Here is a 13,943-nt window from a genome sequence, read left to right on the forward strand (position 1 = left end):
TGTGGGAGGCCAGGGCCCAAGAGGACACATAAGGGCACTAGTGACCTATCTCAGCAACTGTAGGGGTTTAGCAGAGGAGGGAGAAAGGGAAAGACGGGGTGAAAAGGAAAGTCTTGAGGAGCTTCCAGAATTTGAGGAGATCTGGCGAAGAGAAAGGGGGAGACTGTTTCATAGGATAAAGCCTGCTGATAAAAGAGATTGGCCACCAGCTCGCTGTTTAGTGAAGCGCTTGATACACAGAGATTTGGTGCCAGAATACCGTAAAGATCTGGAGGTAGAGCAATTAGTAAGCGCAAGTTGCAGATAGCGTGGTCCCCAGATCCAGACAGCCTTATGGATGATGCAGAGGGATTTGAATTTGAGCCTTGCAGCAACCAGGAGCCAGTGGAGAGTTTTTAGGTCTGGAGAGATACAGTCTCTAGGCTTGAGGCCAAGGATAAGTCTTGCAGCCCTATTCTGGATTAGCTTGAACGGTCGCAAAGAAGAAGCGGGTAGATTAAGGTAAAGGCTATTGCAGCAGTCTAGCCCAGTTGGAACCAGAGCTCTGGAGACATTGAGTTTCTGGGGAATAGGGAAAAAGGGAACAATTCCTTTGAGGAGGTAGAGTTGAAAGTGGGCCTTCATGCAAGGTCCTGAAAGTGAGGGAGGAAGGAAAGAAAGAGGATTCGCAGATGCCTCCAAGGTGTCTGGCTTCAGATGAAGGAGAAGGGGGAGAGCCTTTAGAAGATGGCCAGAGTGAGGGGAGGAAAGATGAAGCAGGAGTCCCAATAGGAAGGATCTCAGTCTTGCTGGCGTTGAGGCAGAGATCATTGGAAGTGCACCATGACTGGATGGCAGATAGGCATTCAGGAATGATGGAGGAAGTGAGGAGAGGATCAGTGGGAAGTTTGAAAAAGAGTTGTGTGTCATCGACATAACACTGAAAGTTAGGGGAGAATGTGGAAATGAAGTGAGCAAGCAGAGCAAGATAGAGGTTAAAGAGCCAGGGAGAAAGGTTCTGGCCCTGGGGAACACCACAGGTGGAGATAGAGGTGGGGAGGAGAATGAGTCCAGAATAATCTGGGATGGACGGTCATTGAAGAAGGATGTCAGCCAGTCCAGTGCCCGCTCCGAGATACCTAGGGTATCGTGGAGCCGTTTTATGAGGACGGAGCGGTTGACTGTGTCAAATGCAGAGGAGAGGCCAAGTAGAATGAGAACAGCTGGAGAGTTTGAATCAAGAGATGCAAGCAGTTCCTCACAGAAGTTCAGAAGAGCAGTTGCGTGCCTCTGGATGCTCGGAATCCAGATTGATGGTCGTGGAGGCAACCAACAAGTTCAGTGTGCTGGGTCAGTTGGGGGAAGACCAGCTCCTCCAAGAGTTTCCCAAGGAAGGGGGTTATAGATATGGGGTGGCAGATGGCTGTAAAAGAAGGGGCTGCAGAAGGTTTTCTTCAGGAGGGGGCACTCAAGGGAGTGCTTAAGGGAGGAGAGGAATGATCTAGTAGCAAAAGAGTGGTTGCAGAAATCAGCAAGTGCAGGGGCAAGAGGGCACATATTGTCCTTAATGGTTCTGGTGGAGTAGTGGGGAAAACCTGTTTGGAGGAGACCTTCATGGAGTGGACAACTCTGACCTCATCAGGTGTGATAGGCGAAAAGGAGGATAGAAAGGCAGAGACGGAGGATTGGAGTTGGTAGGAGGCTGTAGGGTGGGGGAAGGCGGGGGGAGGAGGGATGATAGGGTGCTCAGGATGTCCTGAATTTTAGCAGTGCAGTGTGTGGCCAGTGTGTTGCAGAGGGCCTGGGGGGAAAGGGGTGAGGAGGAGACTGCGGAATGGTTGGCTAATTCCCTGCAGATCCATCCACACACTTTAGAATGCAGCTACGACTATGAAAAATTCGATCTTGCTGGTCACATAACCACTTCGGACTGAAACACCAGAGCAACAACCTACGACAAGTTTTCAGTTGAGCTGGGTAAACATCGACCCTCCTGCATTAGCGATGTGCCGTGACCTCCCTCAACACCCATCCACATGCCTGACCTCTTGGGTAGGTTACTGGAGCCTGGTCAGCCCTCTGTAAGGAACTCATGGTGGCAACAGTAAAGGGTGTTTATTGAACTTTATAATGGGTGAGATAAACACCTAATCTAAACCTAAATCCAAGATTGATGCAAGCTATGACCATCAAATAATAATAAGGCAGTCCTAGTGGCGTCTTGTCAAATAAAAAGGGCCTATACTAAAAATAAACTATTGACAATTCTTACTACTAAATTACAAAAAGAATGTGGGATAATGTTCACCAATAAAAAGAAAGAAGCGTTCACAAAATTATAAGTCAAGATGATATGGATGGGTCTCCCTTCCCCACGTTTGGAGAACGGAACAAGGCGGTACTCTCAAGAACAGCACATTCCTTGGCCTTGCGAGTCAATCCCCATTGCCTGCCAAACCCTATTCTGGCAAGAATTCCTTTTGTTTCATTACAGGACCACCAGTCCCAGAAGGTGTCATGAATCGCCGATTCCGGCCCTTTTGGACTTTGTGGTCCATAATGCACCGCAACATCGGGTCGGTGGCCCTCCCAACATGGCCGACAGCACAGAAGCACTGCTCTCTAGCGTTTACATATGACGTGCTGCCTCCTAGAAAAAGGGCACACCCCTGCGGCTCTGCACGTCTCAACGCTACTGTTCCGAGTTGTTCAGCAAGTGCTATCGTTTCTTCTCCCTTCCGTTAGTGCCCCAATCCTGTTTCCTACCGTCCTTTCCTTCCTGGTAACTCTTTGAACTGCCCTTGCATCCGCCAGGCCCGTTCATTCTTCCATCCTGGACTACTGTTCTGTGCTTTGGTGCCCGCGGGTGTTTCCCTGCACACTGTGAGCATCACACGTCCTACTCCTATTCCTTCCTGGATTCCGCCGCCACAGTCCTCCTTCCTGGATACTGAACGCTACCCTGCTCCTGAGGCAGACAGTGATCCTCACACTGGAACTAGAGGATTCATGCCCTTACCCGTATGAGTCCCGATCAGTCAGGAAGAAGGAAGGAGCTTCAAAGAAGACACCGACCAAAGACAAACAGGTGAGAAAAAGGGCAGAGTGTGACAGGTCATGTAGCAAATGAAAATCACTATGCCCTGCAGAATGAAACTGCCGGCTTCGTGAGTGATTCAAGAATAGATGAACTGGTAAAACAAAATGTCCAAACAACAAAAAGGGCACTCACCACATCTCCACGAGCCCCACACCAGAGAGACTGATTCAACCACTAGGCATGGAAAGGGGTTGAGTGGGCAGGATTTAAAACCTCCTGGTGTTGTGACCCAATCCCGATAAGCAGGGTAACAATGTAACAATGGATGAGGGGTTAAAGGGGGAGAGAGAAAGCAAAGGAAGACTTGGGGTATAAAAACCTAGCAAGAACCAGAATGAGTGAGAGGTGTTCGGGTGAGGTCAGATGAAGTGGAGATGAACCAGGAGACCAGATGTTGGAAGGATGGTGGATCAGAGAGGTTTGGAGATTATGATGGATTTTGTTACAGGTAACGTTTTGGTAGTGAGAGAGAGTGGTACTTAATTGAGAATATAATACTGTGAATAAGTGAGTGTTCAATAGACCATAAGAGAAGGGATAGTTGTAGAGCAGAGGTTTGAGTGAGAGCAAGAGGAATGGCAGAGAGTGAATGTGGGGTGTGTGTGGGTGGAGTGGGGGAGGGAAGGAGAGCAGAGTGGAAAGGAGAGAGTGGAGTGGATAGGGGAGAGGAGAGTAAAGAAGAGGGGTGAAAAAGGAAGAGCAGAGATTGAGTGAGTGCTAACATCGGAGGCACAGAGGAGAGGAAGTGGGAAGATTATTGGAGGGAGTGAGACCGGATGGGAGAAGGGGGGCGAAAGTGAGAGAGTAGAACAGGGTGAGTAGTAAGACCACAGGATGAGAGAAAGGGAGCAACTGAGACAGAGTGAACCAGAGTCTCTGACTGTAGTAAATTCAAAAACATAATTTCTTATTGAGAAATCTAGGGTAGTTCTAGGAGAGGACACCCTTCTCGAAAATCCCCGGAGGGAGCCAGAAAGATAAAGTTCACCAGTAGCTAACCATAGATATGAAGTATTACCAATCTCTTGTTGGACAACTTTGTGTTTAAGGACACCTGTGTTAGGGTGGAGTGAACAGACAGGAGGTTTTCTCAAATGGAATTTCTTGTGGTTTCTACCTACTGCCAATTTCCCCTTTTGCTCCTTCAGAGCTTTACCAGTCATCGCCTGGCATTTCGAGCAGGCCGAGGTCTTGTGCTCCACACGAGACACCACAAGCATACTCGATGTGGGTCGTTTATCGACATCTTGGAGATGCAGTCCTGACACTTCTTCAACCCGGCCTTTGAGGTAGTAGGTGTCGAAGATGAAGACATGTTTGCATAATGAACAATAGAAGCATGCCGTAGTTCTCCATGCGTAAGCTTATTCGGAAAAACTGAACTGAAGTCAACGGGCGCTGCGTGTGCTATATATACCTTCGATGACATCCCCCTCGAGACGGAGGCCCTCGAGGGACATTAAGCTGACTGCATCGATGCACAGCGCACTCTGCCAAAAATTATTTCCGAAACAGCTGCAGCTGAAGCTGAAAATCGAATATCAAAGCTGAGGAATACGTGAGAGGACATAATCCATTCGAAATTCTCATTTGATATGCAGGATATTAAACACTGGGCCCTGATGGATTATCCAACCTAATGCTTAAAACACACCCAGATCATTCAGCTTCTATTTTGCGATGCATTTTAAAAAATAAAATCCTCTATGAGGAGAATACTTCCTGACTTGGAAACATTCCATCATCATTCCAATTTTTACAAAAGAGAGATAGATCTAATCCCCTAAACTATTGCCCAATAGCCCTGTTAGATTTCCTGGGTAAACTGTTTGTGTGCCTGATGGACAAAACACACATAGGGCTTCAGCGGAAACTGCAGGCGCTAGAACAATATGCTGCTGAAAATACCTTAAAAAAAACTGGTTTCAGTTGGAGAATCTGTAGCCAGACCTTAGATATACTCAAAGAATACACTTATCTAGGACTAAACACAAACAGTAATCTTTCTGAAAAACCTTATAAATCAACTGGTAAACAAAAGATGCAGACACTGACAGCGCAAGCCTCTATAGTCTATAAAAAGTATTGTGCTTTCTCAATCATGGCAGTGATGACCTTTTATGAACAGAAAGTGACCCCTGTAGTAATTTATGGAGCCGAGACAAAATTAATGCTGAACAGACCTAATTTGGAGAGGCTGGAAGGCCTATACTGGAATAGAATACTATCATTGCCTCAGAGCTGTCCTATCCAATTAATCTACTTAGAACTGTAGCACTATGTAGAAAATGTTGCATTAATCGCCCATCTAACTCTACCCTATTCCCAGTTCTAGCGCAGGTTTTAATCCCACAAATTGATATCTCATTAAACTCTTGGGAGATCAAAAACCAAGAATTGATGCAAAGGGCTGATTTTAGTCTTGAATTATTACTAAACGATCCCAACCGTGCGAAAAAAACATCTTCCTTAATGATTGGATAAGAACTAGGGAAGCATGTAATACTTTTAAAACATTAAACTCTTAAAGTGTTTTGCCTGAACCACACTACCTTTGTCCCCCAGAACAGAACCGGCCTTCCACCAGAAAGAATTCCAAAACATGGATTCTTTCAAAAGAGGACTAAGAATCTTAGTTGCGCTGCACATCACCTTCCATCACACTAATAACTGTCTCTGCTATTCTCAACTCAACTGTGATTTGTTCATCTTATGCTACCATAGTAACCTATCCACCGCACATGTAATCTATGTAAATAACCCTCATGTCCTATCTTGTACCACTTGCAAATGTAAATCTATTGCCTTGTTACCTATATCATATGTATTTGTAAATTATTTTGCGTCTGTAACTACTTATTGTATGTAACTGTAATACAATGCACATGTAACTAAGTAATGCGCCCAGATGCCTCAGGGCTAGGTGCGCTAGATAAATAAATAAATAAATAAATAAATAAACAAACAAACAAACAAACAAACAAACAAACAAACAAACACTTAACCAACTTCCTGCTTACTTACAAAATGTCCTAGTGCAAGATATAGGGCCTCACTCTGAGATTGGTGGTAGTCATGGCGCTATTTGCGCCATGACTGCCACCAATAGCAGGTCCGGCACCGGTCTAGTTCAATGGGGACTTACCGGTGTAGTCGGACCCTGGCGGGACCGGTAAGTCCCCATTGAACATGCCATTCCCCATTCCCATTGAGCTCCCATAGGGCTCAATGGGAATGGGGAGGGCGTTAATAACGGGCTTGTGACTTGCAAGCCTGTTATTAGCGCCCTGGTCCCTTAGCAGGACCCATAAAGGACGTGTGGTCAGGCCACATGTCCTTTACAGTTCCCTCCAAGGGACCTCGGAATAGGGCGGTAGGGGATTACCGGCACCGGTCTCCTTACCGGTGCCCGGTATCCCTTACCGCCCACCTTGTAATGACCCCCTCAGACATCTGTTTTTGAGATTCCATCTAAACATCTGGATCACAAGAGAAATTTCAGGGACTCACCTGAAGATGACCAAAGAGCATGTAGATTCTGTGAAAATAGAAACCCTGAAACATATTCTTTTGGTCTGCCCTAACCTAATAACACAGAGGAAACAATATCTTTACCAGTATATTAAGCATTATATATCATTATCAGCTGATAGGATATAGGAAATGATCTTCAACGCCCAATCCCCTTCGCTAATTCTGACAATAATCAATCATTTGTTATTCCTAATGATCCACCCCAATAAGAAGACGTTGATATAGGATTTATGAATGGGGGCGCTTTTATTGGGTATATATACGGTTTGTTGGGAATGCTCGTTCTTGATCTTAAATCTGCACTTTGCACATGTTGATCTGAAATTGGGTCTATATGCAGTCTGTTGGGAAGGCAGTGTTTCTGGCTTTAAATCTACCCTTTGCACATTTTAATCTGACATTTTTATCTTCAAGAAAGCAAATTGGATATGTATATTTTATGCGCCCTGATCTTAATGTTTTAATGATGTGATGTCCTGTTTTAGAGGATTTGTAACATTTGGATACATGCTGCTAATAGTTTTATCCCGGACTTTTTTGTTTGACTTTTCCTAATGTTATCTCTGAATATATTTTCTTGTGCTTCTTTTCTTCTATCTCTGTTGCTCCTTTTCTTTCTTTCTCATTTCGCCTTTCCAAATTATGTATTCCCTTATAGGATTACGTATTTAATTCAATTTCTGAAATGTATATTGAAAGACTGTAAATTAACAGCTAAACAATAAATAAAAAATAGAAAAAATACATTTAAAAAATACTATTGAAAGAGCTGACTTTTGTGTTAGGGACTTCAAGTCCCAGAATTCCCAAAGTACTGGAATGAAGATGATGTCTGTAAAGGCAAAGGGCTGCAAAGTGCAGCCCATCAAGGTTAATGACCGACACTTGAGGGTGGCTGAGGAGCACAAAAAGCCCCCTCATGTGCAGGCCATGAGAGTAACGTGGAAGGGGAGAGGACCGAAGCTGCAGCAGCAGGGGAACAGTAGTAGTAGTAGTGGTAGTGGTGGTATTGGGTGGAGGAGTGTTGCACTCTCCACAAAGCAGTGGAAGAAATTGTGGACAAGACTGAACACTGGGACAAGAGCAGCGAGAGAAGTTCATGCCGGTTCTGAGAGAGGCGTGTGGGCTCCAGATTTCAGCTGCAGAGGTTGCACAGCGGAAAGCACTCCTGATTGTAACGTTCCCCAAAGTCAAGCATTCAGCATGGCAGGCGAGCAAGGAGATGCTGGGGAAACTCTAGCTGCAGAGGTTGTGCAGCAGAGAACACATCTGTTGATGGTTTTCCCCAGCGTGCTGCGTTCAGCGGTGTCAGGCGAGCACCGGATCGCAGGGGGGGCGAAGGGTCTGAGACACGAGAAGCTGTGCAGGAGAGGTTGCCGGACCGCATCAGAAAAGTGAACGAGGCGAGCAGGAAACCGCGAGATCTACCAACACGCAGACCACCGGTGAGTTCACTGTTGTTCGGTGACCCTGGAGCGCTCTGTGGGTACTCGTGGCCAACATTCAGCCTCACTATTGAATACCAAACTAATGTAAAGGAAAGTACAGACTATGACATATACCAAGCTGATGTAAACCAAAGCTGTTGCCTGGAAAAGACTCCAAGATTCTATCTGAAGGCGGTGACTCCTATATAGTGGGTGATAATAACAAACAATCATACAAAGCAACATTACCTCAAAAGGGGAACCCAAAGCACCATTTACAAAGCCAAAAGGGACGTACACTCAGGCAATTTCCAAACCACCAGGGTTACCTAAGACAAAAGAAGATAACTAACTATAACAGAGTGTATAAGGAATTTTGTCCAAATATAAAGAATGCCTTAAACCAACATTGCCAAAGCCAGAGAAATGTGAGGAAGAGGGAGAGTTGTAATCAGCCGTTGGTTAGTGATACAAAGGTGAAACAAGATTGGCAGGAGGGCTGCCCTTCTGATACAAGAGGTTCAGGAGGAAGGAAGAATTGCTTGTCTTGCATGTGGCAAACACTGAGGTGTAGTAAATAGCACCAGTGTGATTCTTGTGTCCCCTGAAGAGAAACCTATGAACCTGGCTGTGTGCAGCAGAAGACTCTGCTAATACTTTTTAATTTGAACCTTACCACAGAGGTACTTAGAAGTAGTAGCTGGTCTGGCAAGGGAGTATACCAGACATGGGAACTTTATGCCAATTGACTATGTTTGGGCATAAGAGTATACCCAAAAGGAGAACTGCATGAATAATTGGTGTTGTTCGGGCAAGGAGTAAACCAGAACAGCGAGTGGGAATAGTTGTAAACCTGGCATGGGAGTAAACCAGGTGAACGTTGTTGAAAGTACTGTGGTGGAGTAAAGCTTATACTTTATTTATTGTTTTATTTTGCATATATTTATTTCAGCACACAAATCCCTCAAGCATCTAGTCGCTAGTTACATAAAGTGCATGATACATAGGTGGAGGGCAAGACGGAGCATATGGTTGCAGACATAAGGCCTCATTACGACCCAGGCGGTAAGGGGTTAAAGGCGCCGTAAAAGGTGGCAGCGCCGTAAAAGGTGGCGGCGCCGTTAACCCCTTACCGCCTAATTACGAGGTCCCTTTGCGGGTCCCTACCTTAACGGCTGGTGTTGCCAGCCGTTAATGAACGGGCCCACAAAGGGACCTTGTAGGCAATTACGGTACCGCAATTTGCAGTACCGTAATGACCGCTTTCCCCATTCCCATTGAGCCCTATGGGGCAAAAATGGGAATGGGGAAGGGCCAATCCATAGCAGATTCCGGCGTCAACCATGGCGCTAATAGCGCCATGGTTAACGCCTGGGTCGTAATGACCCCCATACAGTGGTGTGAGTACACAGCCTGGCAAAGCCTCATCTCATGTTACAGAGGCTACATCAGGCAGCATAAGAGACAAAATAGGTACAATCACACCGACTGGCACAGCCTCATCTCATGTTACAGGGGGGGCTATATCAGGCAGCAAAAGAGTCAAGGTAGGTATGATTACACTGACTGGCAAAGCCTCACATAACGATATGGGGGGCTATAACAGGTCATGTGGATGGAGGGTCTCATCCACCTGAATGGTACATAAAGGGACCATAAGCACAAAAACGAAAATGCTTGCACAGATCAAAGAACACCTAGACTCAATCTTTTCACACAAGGCACTCTAAGGAAAAAACGAAAATGCTTGCACAGATCTAGATTCGATTTTTTTTAAGCAGTGAAGAATCACTGAATTGTTTTGGTAAAATAGTGCTGAAACTAAAATTGGTATCATCATATCCTGACAAAGACATTGATTATGGAGTAGCTGAAGACTCACTGAAGTGTTTGGATGTAGTGGTACTTAAACTAAAATTGATGTTAAAATATCCTGATGAAGACATGTATTTTGAAGTCTTTGTTCATGACAAGAAGCTGTCTGAAGACCTTGGACACAAGTGAAAAGAGGAAAGCTTCTGGCAAAATGATTCTATGTCAAGACCGGAGGCTCACATTATGCTTCTCTTTCTTTATTTTAAACATATGAAAGAAGCTCAGCAGCAAGTATTTTTGTGCACCTGACTGCGAGCACGTGGTATGCAAAATAGAGGTGCAGTAAAATACAAACAAAATCTTTAAAGTACTATAGGTCAGTTTAACACTGCCTCAGCAGGAAGAAAAAACTCAATTTCCCATGAGGCACTCCATAGTTCACCCAAGGTCACCAACATGTGACACTAGTCTACCAATAGTCACACAGATATTCCCATAAACATTCTTGAACGTGATGTAACTTCCTCTTTCTTTGCTGCTCACAGCAAGAGATAAGTACATTCATTTTCTAGACTGAATTTATAAATGAATGTGCATGTTTCTCATTATGTATACTTAAATGTAATTTTTTCTATCATAAGTTAAAGCATCTGTTTATCGCGATCGTCACGCTACCTTTATGCTTTAAGTCTTATTTTCTCTGAGGTATGCCTTTCGGGTCCCCTTCAGCCTTTGTGGAATGTTTCCGATGCCGGCTGTTTCCCGCCGGCGTTGGAAAACGTAACAACATTGAGGAACGGCTTTGTTTTTCATCTATCACTATTAAGTGTTTGTTTTTATACATTAAAGAGAGCAGCCTTTGCGGGCCCTCGCGTACTGTTTTGCCTGCTTCCCCGGCCCGGCACAAGCCTCCGTAGACTAGGGGAAGCAGCTTTTCATTTTCCATTGTGGCCGCGGCGCCGACCGCTGCCACTAGAGGGAGCGTTAGTAAGCTCTGGTCCTTTTCTTAATTTTCTGGCGCTCGCAAGCGCATTTCCGTTTCGTTTCATTGCGGATTTGCAATCAGAAGACAGATTAACTACTTTTGACACTTAAAAAAAAAAAAAAAGGCAGGAAGATTGTCAGACGCACGAGTTCTGAAGGCTGGGATCAGTCTTACAATCCTGTCAAGTGGGCTAGAGGGAAGGCGTCCAGTGCCCACAGAGAATATCAGAGATTTATATAAAAAAAAAATAATAATAATAATAAAGTGGGAAAGGTGCTACATTTTATACTATGGCAGCGCAGTACCCCTCTCAGGCAGTCCAGGATTGGTCTGAGTATGGGGAGGAGGAGTACCCTATAGATGAAGTAGCAATGGCTAACAGCTTTAAGAAAGTACTGGGATACTCAGTGGAGACCATTATCAAGAAAGCTGTATCTGAGATGCTGCTACCAATCCAGCAGCGCCTGGACAGCATGGAGGAGCACCTACAAGAAACCTCCCCGCCTGTGACAAAAAGAACACAAAAAAGAAAGCACCTTTCCGTAGGGGGATGTACTCCGGCTCGTCTGAGTAAAAACTCTCTCACCCCCCAGCCAGAAGCTGCTACTGCTGCCGTCTTGGACGCCTTCTTCAGGCTGAAAAAGGCCTTTTTGAACAGGAAGGAAGCCCCTTCCCTTGATGGACCCTTTTACCCGAGGAAGAAAACAGGGGTATAAGACCCTCAAGACTGGAGGGATACCGACAGGGCATGGACAAGATCAAGTTGAAGGAGTGTACGATGCCGATGATCAGTCCTCCATTTCCTCAGACGAGGATGGTCAGACCATAGGGTCACGACCCTCAACTCGAGGATTGCGGCAGCCCCCATCCCCAAAAAGTCAGCCGATGGACAGTCTCCCTCCAGAGGGAGTTTTGTGCCAGAAGATCTAGTACAAGCCAGATCTACCGACTGGGAACCATAGTCCAGAACAACGGAATATATCAAAACAAGGCTGCGTAAGCCTCTAGATAAGGAGGTTAGAGCCAGACTCAAGGCAGAATGCCCTCGCCCTGAGATTCCAGGGAAGGTAGCTTTAACACCGGAGCTAGACTCCAAGATGATAACCTTTCTAGGTAAGAATGTTAAAGATCCAAGATCCAAGAAAGGGCATTGACCGTGCCTGGAGGGCCTGCCAGGAAAGAGTCCTGGACGTCACTGATCACCTGGCGAAAATGATGGACTTACTTGAAGCGGCCATCGACACAGGCGACCCAATTGATCTGATAATTCTTTCAGGATGGGCTCAGAGAGCAATCTGTCTGCTGGGAAACGCCAGCTGCGCCATATCGGCCGAGCGCCGGAAAGGCATCCTATTCAAGATTGATGCTAAGCTCAGTGAGCTAGCGGACACCGAATCAGGTGCCGCAGCCCAAGATTTGCTTTTTGGCGATACCTTTATGAAGGAAATGTCAACGTCGTCGGTACCTTTACCGCCTTAGATAAAGCTCAAGCTTCCATCAAAAGAGTTATTTCTTTGAAAATGTTCTCCAGGGCCGGACAAGGTCGAGGTCGCTCTTCCGGCCACTACTCCTTCGATAGAAGACCTCAACAATCCAGGATTCAACACCATACCTGGCAAGACCGCTTGGACACCTTCTTTCCTTCAAGGGGGCGAGGAAGAGGTCACAGTGGGAGAAGAGCTGCCAGATACCCAGCCCAACAACAATCCACAGGTCAGTGTATTTATAGCAGCGCCAGGTCAGCAAGCGCCCATAGGAGGGAGACTAGCTCTTTTTGCGCATGCATGGGACTCCTTATCAGGGACATAGCTCGCGGTCTGTGTCCCTGATAAGGAGTTCTTCGTGCAACCCTTTCAAGCTTGTCACCCAGCCCCAATAGCGAGGTCCATTGCAGACGACGTAGCTCTAGACAGCGAAATACAAAGCCTACACCGGAATCGAGCAATTCGCCCCTGCTCAAACCAGAGCGGCTTCTACAGCCCCATATTTTTAGTACGCAGGAAGCAGAAAGTATGCCCAGTGATAAATCTAAGGGCTCTCAACGATTTCATTGTCTACCATCATTTCAAGATGGAAGGCATCCATATGATCAGAGACATCTGGAGATCAAACGATTAGCTCATGCGATTAGACCTAAAAGACGCTTACCTAACAGTACCCATACATCAGGCCCACGTAAGTTATCTGAGGTTTTCATGGAAACATCGAGAGTTTGCCATTCACGAGTTCACGAGTTTGCCATTTGGGCTCTCTTCAGCACCTTAGGCTTTTACCAAGCTGCTGAGGCCCGTAGTGGCTAATTTAAGAGAACAAGGCATCAGGTTTATAATCTACCTGGACGACATCATTTTCATGGCTCAATCTCAGGAACTAGTGGAAGAGCAGACCAAGCTAGCCATAGATCTGCTACACAGTCTAGGTTTCCTTATAAACTGGGAAAAATGGATCCTTTTTTCCCCATCCAGGAGCCTAGAGTTTCTGGGATTCGTGGTGGGCACCCAGATTTCTCAGCTCCATCTCCCAGCGGACAAGATTCATTCCACCCGACGGGAGATTCGCAGACTTCTACAAAGGAACTTCATATCTCTTCGAGAGCTAACGAGAGTGATAGGTCTCCTATCCACTTCCATCCAAGCAATATTCCCTGGTCCTCTTCACTACCGAGAACTACAGAGGCTGAAAGGCCAGCATCTAAGGCGCAGTCTCTCTTACTCTCAGCGTCTGACGCTCTCAGCACAAGCGAGAACAGAACTCAACTGGTGGCTCACTCACATGGAAGCCTGGAATGGCAGAGCCATTTTTGGAGCCACCCTAGATATCATAATCGAATCGGATGCCAGCCGCTCCGGTTGGGGAGCAAGATGCGGTCCAATAGCCACAAGGGGAACTTGGTCCCCTCAGGAACTACAAAGGCTCCTCGCTGTCTCTTTCGCTGTGCACTCCTTTGCCAGAGACAGAGTAAATTGTTGTATCTTGCTGAAAATGGACAACATTTCCGCAGTGAGATACATCAATCATCTCGGTGGCATGAAATCTCAGCCTCTGGCGGAATTAGCCAAGGATTTTTGGCATTTCTGCCTAGAGCATCAGATCTCTGTATCTT

At 45.9% G+C, this 13,943-nt stretch overlaps 1 protein-coding gene across 2 annotated transcripts in view; it reads right to left on the bottom strand.

The window, feature by feature from the left end:
• CCDC40 (coiled-coil domain 40 molecular ruler complex subunit) overlaps positions 1-13,943 on the bottom strand; it is a 599,189-nt gene that overhangs the window by 472,102 nt on the left and 113,144 nt on the right. The gene's annotated exons all lie outside the window — the stretch shown is intronic.

The sequence above is a fragment of the Ambystoma mexicanum genome, chromosome 3q (assembly GCF_040938575.1).
Source record: "Ambystoma mexicanum isolate Mex_15411 chromosome 3q, UKY_AmexF1_1, whole genome shotgun sequence".
Lineage (NCBI taxonomy): Eukaryota > Metazoa > Chordata > Amphibia > Caudata > Ambystomatidae > Ambystoma > Ambystoma mexicanum.